This window comes from Lactuca serriola, chromosome 5 (genome assembly GCF_051521515.1).
Source record: "Lactuca serriola cultivar US96UC23 chromosome 5, Lser_US96UC23_V15, whole genome shotgun sequence".
Lineage (NCBI taxonomy): Eukaryota > Viridiplantae > Streptophyta > Magnoliopsida > Asterales > Asteraceae > Lactuca > Lactuca serriola.
In genome coordinates this window covers 127690612-127703515 of record NC_136412.1, presented here as the reverse complement: position 1 = coordinate 127703515, position 12904 = coordinate 127690612, and the positions used below count along the sequence as shown (strand labels likewise).

Genomic DNA, 12904 nt, shown 5'->3' with positions numbered 1-12904 from the left:
TTTAGCCGAAACAATCTAAATGAGAATCGAAGGTCTCGTTAATAGGAGTAAAACGATGAAAAGATAGGCGAAAACGTACGTCGGATGAAGAAGTTATGAATTTATAACGGAATTTTCCTGTCCCGGCCTACTAAAAATAAATAATAAAAATAAAGTCAAAATTAGCCGACGGAGTCTAAACAAAAGTTGTAGATCGTAGTCTCACCTACGCGTGGATATAAAGAACGTTGAAGACGGAGTTCGTATGAGGAAGATATGTATTTTTGAATTTTATTAAATATTTTCGATATTTAATTTATATATATATTAACCGATATTATCCTTGGGGGAGTCAGCGACCTTATCGTCGTTACGCCCAACGTAATTTCATATTACGCCCAACGTAATTTGAACTTCCAGCCCGTATAAAAGGAGGTCGAGGGCAACCGAGTTCATTTCTCATTTCTTCCCTTTTTCTCGCGTTTTGCATCGTTTTTCGTACAAGAATTATCCCGAAGCCCCGGTATCATTCCCGAGCCCCGAACCAAGTCTCGAGGTCCCAAAGATCCTGAGAAGTAAGATTCCCGAGCCGAAGCTCTGCCTGCGAGGAGTCCGGTTTTTGTGAAGATCTTCCAGGTCTGCCGAGGAATACTACTTCTACAAGCTGTAGTGCTGTCCGATCATCTTTTGATCAATTGAGTGTGTAGTTACTTTCTTCTAACGCATAATTATAAAGTATTTTATACGAAATATGTGTTATGTGTATAATTTTGTTGTTATGTGCGTGAATGTATATTCACTCTCTTCTATCTCATAGATCTGATTTATTTTCTATGAAATACGTGTTATGTGGGTGTGCCTCATCTGTTATGTGGAATATGTATTGAATGAAAATGATATACAAGTTTTAAACTATGTATAAAAATATATATTTTTATCTACTAATATGTTGGGTAGAACATGGGTAGATAGTTGGTGTGTAATAAACAGATGAGAGGCCTCGATGTTGTTGTTGTTGTTGATCTAGTTATTCAGCGGAGTATGGATAACGACCACAGACTCTTTCTAGACAGTCATGTGGAACGCTAGCAGGTTCATAACCTGTAGGTGTTGTGAACGATGTGTTCAACGGTGTACTCTATCCCCCTCATGGTTGCCTTTAGGATATCTATTGTTGAGGAAACCCCTTAGCAGTAATGTCCGTCCCGATGAAAATCCTAGATTAGGTCCCTTGAGATAGATGTTGTTTTAGGGACGTAAAGTGAGGATACCGAGAATGGGTAATCGGGATAGTGATTGGTTGGTGAAATTAAATATAATTTATTTATTGTGGGTTGAAAACCCTATATGCTCACCAGGCTCCCAAGCCTGACCCACTCAGTTTTATTTGTATTACAGGAAGTGGCGCAAGGGCGTAAGATGGATGAATCATTGAGTTGTTTTGTTTACAAGTCTGTATATGTATATATTTGTTGAATGACTTGTAATGTTATTGTTTATGCATTATGGTCTGTATCGGAACATGACATCCCGAGTTTTGATTATATAATGAAAATGCATCTCTTGATGAAATGCTTTGATAAATATTATTTTATCATGTTTTGTTTTGGGAACAAATTCCGCAACACTTCTAAATCAAAAGGATTTACTCTGAAATTATTTTAAAAAAACATAAATGAAATCGATCTTTTTTGGCCGTGATTGTGGGGATGTCACATATAATAAGTATGATAAGGATTTATAGTTATATATGTATCTACAGAAATATATAATACATAAAATTTATGGAAACTGAGTTGAAGCGAGCGTCAAACCAGCTCAATTAAAACCGGTCACCAAACTTGTTTAACTAAACCATATTTTTAAATAATTGATAAAGAAAAAACATGTTATCAGTTTGACATGAGAAAGTTGAAAGAAGTAGGGTTGTTCACTATTTAAATAAAACCGAATTGTCCAATTAGACAATTTGGATTGGACTATTTGGTTCGGATATTCGGATTTTTGGATTGATTTTCAACAAAACCGAATTATTATTTTTGATTTCGGATTGGTTTTGATTTATAAAATAAGATTTGAATAATCCAAAAAACCGAATAAACATTTATTATTTATAATATATATATATATATATATATATATATATATATACTAGCCGTTTACCCGCGCCAAGCGACGGGTACGAAATTGTTCTTTCATTTACTGTAATAAATTGCTAACATTGTCAATGTATCTTATGACAATCTATCAAGTCTATTATTATGATATTGTATTTGACACCATTTTGTTTTTTTAGTAAGATCATAGAATCTGATTTTGACCATCTTTGATGGAATTGCAAGAGCATCATGCTAGCCCACATCCTCCAACATAAAAACTTTTCCTTACTTATATTTGAAAAAAAAAATATTTTTATTTGTAGTGTACTACTATTTCATTGCTACTAAATATATAAACAACATAAAATTTACCTTATCACACCCCTGTTACACCCACCAGACTTATCCCCATATTCAAACTATATTGATTCGCTACTTCTCATCCATTCATAAACCAGAAATTTACAAAATTATTACCAATGTGTCGTCTTTAAAAAAGCTTCCTGATTATAGCAATTGCTTTGATATGAAAAAAATAAAAATAAAATGATTTTTGTGTTTATTATCAAAGTTTAGTAGATTTCATTCATTCATTCCGTTTTATTACTTTCTTTGTTTTTATTTTATATCCCCTGTATCTAATTTTTCTCGCAACAACCCAAAAAGAAATTGATAGACATCTTATTATTACCTTATCCATGTAGTCACCAACGTTTTTACCCTTAATTTGAACATTGGAAACATTTGACCAGCCTATTCATCATATAACAACAAATATCATACACATTAATATTGTGAAATTATTATTATTATTAAAACTTAAAAATCAATATTGTGTTGTAATACACTACTTTGAAGCTTTTTCTTATCAAAACAAAGATAAAGGGACAATATGAGTAAATACCCACAAAATAATAGTGAGAGTCAATACACATAAGGCAAAGGTAACATCACTAATGATGTACAAAATTAATGATGAAAATCTCTTACCTAGAGTGTTAGAGTGTGAGGCTGGTCTCTCTCTTCATAGTTGAATCTTAAAACATCCAACTATCGATGTACATAATTATTACACCAATGAGTGAAATCTCTTTTCTAGGTGCAGGAGATACAAAAAAATAGAAACACCATTATATCAAAGCGTAAGAAACGAATATAACACCTCCATAGTCTCTTCAAAATATATTTACTTTTTATAGGAAACATAACTAAGAAAAACAAATTTTTACAGTAATATATTTACCATATAGCATACCTTCCCACTAAATCATCGGATCCTCTTATGATCATTATCACATAACAGGTAACTTATCCAATTCACAAACCTATGATGAGTTTTTTTAAAGCGTCTATAACCTACAAATGGGTCACTTATAATATTAAATATATTGTTATAGTATATATGAATATAATAAAGTAAAAGTACGTACCTCTCCAAATATTATCAAAAAGTTCTCAGAAACACCACTACAACAATATGAAAAAATATGCAGAACTGTCAATTTTCCTGCTCAAACTTATTTAGATCCATTCCAAAAGCACACGAAGTAAATACTCTTCAGAGATGTATTCTTGGTTTTTACAAAACTTTGTAGATTTCAAGTAATGAGTGGATAAAAAAATACATAAAGATTACAAAACTTATACAATTATACCCAGATTTCAAATCTTTATTTGCAAACTACTTTATAGCAAAATGTGCATATTAGGAGAAAAAACACAAAAAACTGAAATTAAAAAAAAAAAACAAAGTAAGAAATTTATAATTAAATCGATCGAATGAGAAAGTGAGAAGGGTTAGAAGAGGAAAGAAATTCAGGTTTACCTCTTCCAATAGAAAGTAGCCGTGCCTATAAAGGAGCAGGTTCACACCGCTACATAATCAAATTTCTTTCAAAACCCACATCAGAAACCACTGAAACAAAGTAAAAACACAAGCATAAATAATTAGAGTTAAGAGGCTAAGGAACAATTCAATGACACAACGACAATAAAATCATTGGAAGTTTATGAAAAAAATCCAAAAAAAGGTACATGCAAGGGTTGAGGATTGACTAATCTATCGTCATGTCTTGAAAAATAAACTAACCTGATGAGGGACCTTGATACAAACTAACAACTTCAATACCAAAGGCTAGATGATGATGTAAGGCAATACCTGCAACAACCTACCAAAAGATGGTTCAAAAGGGTAGTCTAATAGTGAAATAAACATAGGACCATAACAAAAGAGTCACTTTCAACTTGATAAAAAAAAACGTAAAAACTGTAATTTAGTCCAAAGAAAATGTAAATAATGTATGTATATGGTATGACATATGTACTATACCTTATAAACAATTATGTGTCAACTGTGCTGCTCTCATTAACACGATTAATCAGTAACTCTATATTGTTCCATTGTTGCAAGGACCTTCCAACCTTATTTGTACTGCATGAATAACCAAATAAATAAATCTGTGACCTCAACAAATTAGCAAAAGTTAATGCTACAATAAATCTTATCAATCCTCAAAGTAGTTCTCCATCATTGCTTGATTCTCAGTTGAAAAGAACATGGATTTTGTGTGATGAGTTTTCATCTTTTCTATATATCAATTCATTTAAGTCTTTCCACCATTTGATGTATGCAACATGTTAGACATGTCTTGCATCAACATCTTGTTATGTTGTGAACTTAAGTGCTTAGGATTTTGATGTGGCTCAGACAGAAACCTGATAATGAAATTGGATAGACCTGATAATGAAGTTGCATGTAATATATGTAATGGTCCTGTAATGTTACAAAAAACACACAAAAAAATATAGTTTAGAAGAACTTAAATATTTGCTAAAACAAACTATAAAAGGAAATAATTTTATCGAACCACACATATGCAGCTCAGCAAATACACTTTCCAATATGTTTACTCATTGAGACATTTTGTCAAACAGTTTACACTCATAATAATAAAACCCATATATAAATACCAACACCAAAATGTTAAGCTAGTCTTTTGCATGCTAAAGAAGGATTGAATGAGGTTATATAAGGATTAAGAAACTTTGGTGTTAGATGCAGTTAAAAAAAATGAAGAAAATGGACCAAAATAAAGTAAAAAACCGAATAAAGGCAAACCTGATAGAGAAAAGAAACAACGATGAATGTGTGTAGTATGTGGGGGTTGTGTCGTGTTCTTCCCTTTTTCACATACCGTTGACGCCGACCAGCAAGCAGCTCTTTCAGAATCCAAAATTGAGGAATTTATACCCCTTTTTTGGAATCAGATATTCAGGATTCTTCTCCTTGGTAATTCGATTGGAACGGGTTTTACTGGTGGTTGCATTGATGAGTGTTGTGGTGGTCAGCATCGATGAGTGGTGTCGGGGATGGACAACAAGTTAGGGTAGAGAGAGGAAGAGTAACGGATGAGAAAGAGAGCAATTCAGAAATTACCCTGAAAGTACCAAATCAATCATCAATTTTTAAACGTAAACCACTTTCAAGTAAATAGAGAGAGAGAGAGAGAGAGAAGAAGAAACAGAAGACGGTGATGGAAGTAACTCATTGTTCGAGATAAGGGAAGAGCAAGAAAATAATAGTCAGGGTGAAGGAAAGCATCGAGAGTAAGGGAAAGCATCGATGAATATAGTTTGGAACAACAATGTGTAGATACCTGTTCGGTGTTCAGGGCATGATTGTGCTTGTAGTTTCTGATCTTCGTCAACAGATGATGACGGTTACAGAGGATAAATGACTTGGGAAAAGAAATCGGTGATGTTCATTTGAAGATGTCGATGGTGGTTTTGTACATTTTTGTGTGTGTGGTAACTAATGGGATGAAATTAGGGTTTCCTTTTCATTCTGATGGTCATCGAGAGAGAGAGAGAGAGAGAGAGAGAGAGAGAGAGAGAGAGAGAGAGAGAGAGAAGAGAAAGAGAGAGAGAGATAGAGAGAGAAAGAGAGGCGAGAGAGATCACTGCATCTCTGGTGGGGGAAGTCCGCAGCCGTGGACCTTCGGTGGGAGGTGGAGACGATGAGAATTTGGTTGATGGCGGCTGTGTTTAGGAGATTAGGTTAAGTTCCATTTAGTGTAATACGTACATGATCCGTGCAGTGTAATACGATATAAGATTGGTTATATATGCTTAATATTATTGTAAATGAGGTAATATATGTTGTACCTCTTAATTTTCAAGAAATGGGCAATATCCTTAATAATATAGTAAAGATATATATATATATATATATATATATATATATATATATATATATATATATATATATATATATATGTAGTTATTTATTAATTATGTAATTTATTTTTTCAAATAGGTTAAAAACATTTCACCCGATAAAAAAACATTAATATGCATTTTCTCTCGAAAGTTTTCTATCTATAAAATACTTAACTACAATATATATCTTCTTAGTAGTTGTTTATAAATTTCAAATTACAACTAAATAACCTGTTTTCATTTCTTGTATAAAATTGAGTAATATTATAATTATATATCATTTTAAAATGTTTTGGTTTTTAAAAACCGAATTATAAAAACCGATTCAACCGAATTGTAATTGGATCGGATCGGACCGGATGTAAATTTAATTTGGACTATTCGGATAAATGTTTTGAAAACCGAAATTAATTTGGATTCATTTGATTGGATCGGATCAAACCGATCCATCGAAACGAACACCGATAGAAAGAAGGCAAGATATAAAAAAGTGCGCAAGGGAACTTCAATTTTTTTGATAAAAATATCCAACAATAATAAACAATTGAAAAAACAATAATAGAAATAAAAAGACTAAACTGCACAAATGGTCCCTGTGGTTTGCTCAAAATTGGCACTTTGGTCCAAAAATGTTTGGACTAACACTAGAGGTCCAAAGTTTTCATTTTGTTGCTTGTTTGATCCAATCTATTTTGATTTTTTTCAAAATGACCGATTTGCCCCTGTTTATATGATTTTTTTTTTCTGATTTTCAGATTTAAAAAAATATAAAATAAAATAAAATAAAAATCTCTCTCTCTCTCTCTCTCTCTGTCTCTCTCTCCCACTATTTCTCCTTTCATTCTTCATTTGTTCTTCAAGGTTCTTAAGTACCCCTTATCGCCGACTCCGCCACCGTCGTCACCCTCAGTCACCACCGCCTTCAGCCACTATCTGCCATGGACCACCATCTCGCCGTCACCATCCATCTGTAAACCCTTTCTCTGATCTCATCGACATCATCTATATTTATAAACCTTCATTTTTCAGGCGATCTAAAAAACTCCGTTGCAACTCGACGAAGCTTTAGATCTGTAAACTATCGTTCTTCCGGCAAGCCTCGTTTATCTCCATGTTTCTCAGTTTCTTCATCAGCAAACCCTAGCGATTTAGCGACGACGTTCCAGAGAAGACGAAGGGCGGCGACGAGTTAGGGTTTTCAGAAAACCCTAAGCGGCTATTCTTATTTCAGCGCCGCTATCATCCACTGAAAACCCTAGCTCCGTCATTTTCATCAGGAAACCCTAGCGCTGGTATGTGTTGAACAGCGCCCTTACCTTCGTGTTTCCAAATCCAACGAGAAAATAGAGAAAGAAGGTGACGAACAGATCAGGTGACGAACATATCCACTGTTTAATTTCTTTTTCTTATTTTTTCGTAGATTTGGTGTTGTTGGTGGTTTGGCAATCATTTTATGTTGATGACAGTCACTGGTGTTTCAATGGTGGTGTGATGATCTGATGGAGAAAATGATGGGTTGTAGGGTCGGTGGTGGTTAATGGTGAGTAGTGTAGGCTGTGATGGATAAATGAGGGTGATGATAGATGATGAAAGGTTCAGTTGAGGTTGAAGGTTCGTGAAGGTGATGAATGGTGAGGGTGGTAAAACGGTGTTGGGTCCATGTTCGGATTATAAAGGGAGTGAGGATGAGGGGTGGCTGAAGATGGACAGTGGTGGATTCGACGATGAGGGGTTCTTGAGAACCATGAAGAACAAATGAAAAGGGAATAAGAGAGAGAGAGAGAGAGAGAGAGAGAGAGAGAGAGAGAGAGAGAGAGAGAGAGAGAGAGAGAGAGAGAGAGAGAGAGAGAGATTTATTTTTATTTTTTTATTATTTTAAGAGAGAGGGAGAAATATTTATTTTTATTTTTTATTTTTTTAAATATGAAAATCAGAAAAACAAATAAGAAAAAAAGAGATTCATATAAATAGGGGCAAATCCGTCATTTTGAAAAAAATCAGAACAAATTGGATCAAACAAACAACAAAATGAAAACTTTGGACCTGTGGTGCTAGTCCAAATATTTTTAGACCAAAGTGACAATTTTAAGCAAACTATAGGGACCATTTGTGCAGTTTAATCAAATAAAAACAATATAATCATTTATGGAAACATCTAACTTAAAAAACCCGGCCTGGATTAAGTTTTTAAAATAAAAACGTAAACTATAATTTAACAATTAAACCACAAACAAATCACATAATTTAGTCAGGAAAATAATACAATTAAAGATATAATCAAAACCACTTATGGCATAGAAGAAGCTATAAAAGTCATATTTTCATATGCCTAGCCTAGCCTACCATCACCATAGAACAAACAACAAATGAGAGCGCCTAGCCTACCATCACCATAGAACAAACAACAAATGAGAGCACATGGTTATGAAGGTAGTTGTACAAAATGTGGCGGCTAAAAAGAAAGGAGAGATGCGTAGGGTATAGGATGTATGGCTACCTAAACCAACGTATGGTAGGCATATGAAAATATGAGGCTACGCTTAGGCATATAAGAAATTAAATAAAATGAAAAGGCAAATAACTTTTATGTTATAGTATGAATTTATTTTATATTCTCTGTATCTCAAAATCATAGTTTATTTTTTATTTTTGATTTTTCTTAAAATAATAGTCCATTTTTAAAAATAAATAAAATTTTTAATAAAATATTCTCTCATTATTACTTAACCAATTAAGCATTTAATGGAATATTAAATGCAAAATAAAAACAAAACTGTCATTTTATTATATAAAATTAATAGTAATTAATAAATTTCTTATTATGTGTGTTTTTTTGTCTGTAGACAATAATATTGGAACGGATGGAAATAATATTGGAATGAATGGAATATATGTTTAGTAGCCTAGTAGATTTAAATATGAATATTAACATAAGGTTATTCATATATTTTTGTGGAAAAAAAATTATAGCATAGTAATAATATTAAAAATAATGACTTTACTTTTTCATTTGATTTATTGTCTTTATTTGAATATATATATATATATATATATATATATATATATATATATATATATATATATATATAAAATCTTTTACGAAACAATATTTTTCCTCGAATCATTCTTAAAATATAAATTTTTTTTGGTGATATTTTTTTTTCAAAAAAAGTGACATAAAAGCATATCCATAAAAAAAGTCCCGAAAAAAATATGTATATAGGACATGTGCATATGTGCATTTTTTACAAACTTTTGAATTTACGACGTTGTGCACATGCACATGTCGTTTATGCACATTATTCGATATTTTTTCGAATATGCTTCTATAGAGCTGATTTGGTATTTTATGTCATTTTTTAAAAAATATTACACAAAAAAAGTTTGCATTTTATGATATATATATATATATATATATATATATATATATATATATATATATATATATATATATATATATATATATATATATATATATATATATAAAGTTTAAATACAGAAATGGTTCCTATTTCAGTTTTAGTAGTTGATATGACTCATGGCCATGGTTTCTAATTATTGCAGTTTTTGTTCTTTCCTCAGTTTGTGTTAGATAACTTCCATTAAAACCATGGAAACTTACTAATTTACCCTTCATTTTATTTTATTTTTTTATTATCTAGTTATTTATCTATTTTGTATATACTAAAGTCATTTCCCACCCCACCCTACCCAATTCTCTTCTCACATATCATCCTTGCACATTAGCCACAACCATTATACCCCTCTTCCTCTAACTTCGTCTTATGATCAGCCCTCCGTCCCTCTTTTTTGTCACTACGAATTGCATAATATGGGGAAAATCCAAGCAAATTACTTTAGATATCAAACTAAACAAAATCCACACACCAAAACTCAAACTGAAACCAACAAGAAACCAAATTAAACTACTAGTAGCAGAAAATAAATACAAAAACAAAATGTTAGGCCTCCAACATAAAGAAATAATAAACATGTATAAAGAAATCTAAAACAAAGCTTTAAAAAAAATTAGTGGAATTTATTTTTCAGGTGAATAAAAAAGGAGTAAGAGGGACGTGATGCGGGAGATTCATTTTTACCATGGTTAACAATGAAATACATTTTCTTTGACAACAAAACATTGATTTTTCTCAAACCATTAATCGTTAATGACACGACACACTAGCATCAAATATAGCACTGCACAGTGGCCACGCTCATATCTTCCATTTTTGACAAGTTTGGTGCTTTCTACCTCTCAATAACAGCTTCTTCCAGTATTCCTTGATGCGCATCTGGTTTGAAGAAGACATTTAGACCAAAATTTGACACAAATGGATGCTAATTTTGACGCACATGTTGTTCTTTGACTTGAGATTTGCATTGATTATCGAGGTAGGGTATCTAGAGGTGTATGCCAACAGGTAGCAACAAGAGGGTCATAATATGGGTTTCCTCAGGGGCGATGCCGATGTAAAGAAATTGTAGATTAGGAATGTCCAGTGAGAGAAAGAGATGATGGAAAGAGATTGTGGTGGAGATGAAGATGGAGTCGGAGTCGGAGGTGGTGGTGGTGGAAGTGACGACATTGGTGGAGGCATAAGAAGAGGTGTTGGTTCTCACGAAGGCGGGGGTGGTCATATGTAGTGATGGAGGCCGGGTGTTTGTGTATCCGATGATAAAGAGGGAAGAACTTATTAGGTTTTTGATTTCCAGTGTTTACAAAAATAGTCCCTATAGTTTTGTAATTAAAAAATAAAAAGGAAAAATAGGGAAAACATAAAACTAGGGTAAATTAGTCTTTCTTAATACTTAATGTCTTATTCTTAACAATGTTAATAAAGAGGGACCAACAGTGTAATTATTTGAAACCCCAGGGACACAACCTATCAATTATATATATATATATATATATATATATATATATATATATATATATATAGTAAATTACACGAATGGTCCTTATGGTTTGGGGTAATTTGCGTATTTGGTCCCTAACTTATTCGTTTAACTCGGAAAGTCCCTACTGTTTGTTTTTATTACGTGATTGCTCCATACTATTTGTTTTTGTTATGCGTTTAGTCCATGTTTTTACCTAAATAGACTATTTTAAAGGGTAAATGTCACTGACGCCCTACAAACTTTTCCGTTTTGGTTTAAAAGATCCCTAATGTTATTTTTTGGCTTTCTAGGGACATAAAGTCCATTTTAATATGTGAAAAAAAGCCATTATCAGATAATGGAAGGGGTCATCCGGTAAACATTTGCCTAGTCAAAATGATTTACTGCCACATCATTTGAAATTGCTCCACATGTGCTGCAATGATTTTGACTCTCTCTCACTCTCTCTCTCTCTCTCTCTTTCTCCCCTTCTCTCTCTCATTGCTTAAAGAATCATTGATCACAATAGCATCATCATAGCAGTAAACCCTTCAATAACTTATATCATACTTTTGTTTTCTAGATTAAAAAATTAAATAGATTTTTTTAATGTTTTATGAACAATATGAGTAAATGTTTGATTTCAACCCATCACCAACATCTTTAGTTTGAAACTCCATTTTTGGGGTTTAGATTCAAATCCATAAACCAACAAGCATCGCCCACCACCATCATCTTATGTTGTTCACCACCAGCATCTTCCGCTATCTGCCATTATCTTTTTTCCAAGATCAGAAGAAGCAAATCACACCTAGATTTGGAACAAAATCGGGAAAAAAAACCAAAACAAAATGTTCCTGAGGAACAGAACACCAGAGGGGACTTCCATGAACGCGACCTCGGTCCTCGCACCAAAGATGAAAATGAATGGGAGGTTCGGTTAGCTGACACAAATCTTTGAGTTGTGTCGTTTTCATTCTTGCATCTGTTTCTTAAGTTTCAAAAACAGCCACCAGCAATAAAAACTTAGAAGGTATGATTTGGTTCAGATTTACTATGGTTCTTGTTTTTGACAAACAGATCTCAAAACCATCTCTTTGCAGCATAGATATCCAAGATTGCTGATTACAGTTGGAAGTCATGATATCGTTGTTCCCGCTATGTTTAGTGGTAGACATATTGATGTACATAGATTAGATGGCATTCTTGGGTCGATTATGATGGACTTATGTTGTTAGAGGAAGAATGGTGGCTGGTTTTGTGAATGGGAGCAACATCAAAGCTTTGAGGAGGATTTTAGTTTTGTGGAAGAAGAGGACTATGGATAAAGATGTGAGGAGGACTTTAGTTTAATTTCGATTTTAAGTGAAAAAGCCACGTTAATAAGGAAACTGGTAATTACAGGTTAAGGTCCTTTTTTAACAGGTAAAAATGGACTTTATGCCCCTAAAAGACAAAAAAAAACAAACATGAACGACTATTTAAAACAGAACCCTGATAGTTGGTAGGGTTGCAGTGACATTAACCCTTATTTAAATAGAGAAAAATGGTGAGGTATGTAAGGTAATGTGAGTGGGGTGGGGTTGAGGGTATGTTTATTTAAATAAATTGAAAAATCAAGGGGAAATTTTTTTTTTTAGGTAAGACAGGACCAAACGCATAACAAAAACAAACTGTAAGGACCGTCCGAGTTAAAAAAAACAAGTTAGGGACCAAACGTGCAAATT

The 12904-nt window shown here is 32.9% G+C and overlaps 2 long non-coding RNA genes across 2 annotated transcripts; one reads left to right on the top strand and one right to left on the bottom strand.

Moving 5' to 3' along the window:
* Positions 1-3820: 3820 nt before the first annotated feature.
* Positions 3821-4864, bottom strand: LOC145051222 (uncharacterized). The gene is made up of 3 exons (XR_013683469.1): positions 4408-4864; positions 4168-4246; positions 3821-3993 (listed from the first exon to the last, which is right to left on the bottom strand). It is a non-coding gene; the product is annotated as an uncharacterized LOC145051222 (long non-coding RNA).
* A 2084-nt stretch (positions 4865-6948) lies between these two features.
* Positions 6949-8199, top strand: LOC145052963 (uncharacterized). The gene is made up of 2 exons (XR_013684301.1): positions 6949-7668; positions 7763-8199. It is a non-coding gene; the product is annotated as an uncharacterized LOC145052963 (long non-coding RNA).
* Positions 8200-12904: the final 4705 nt, after the last annotated feature.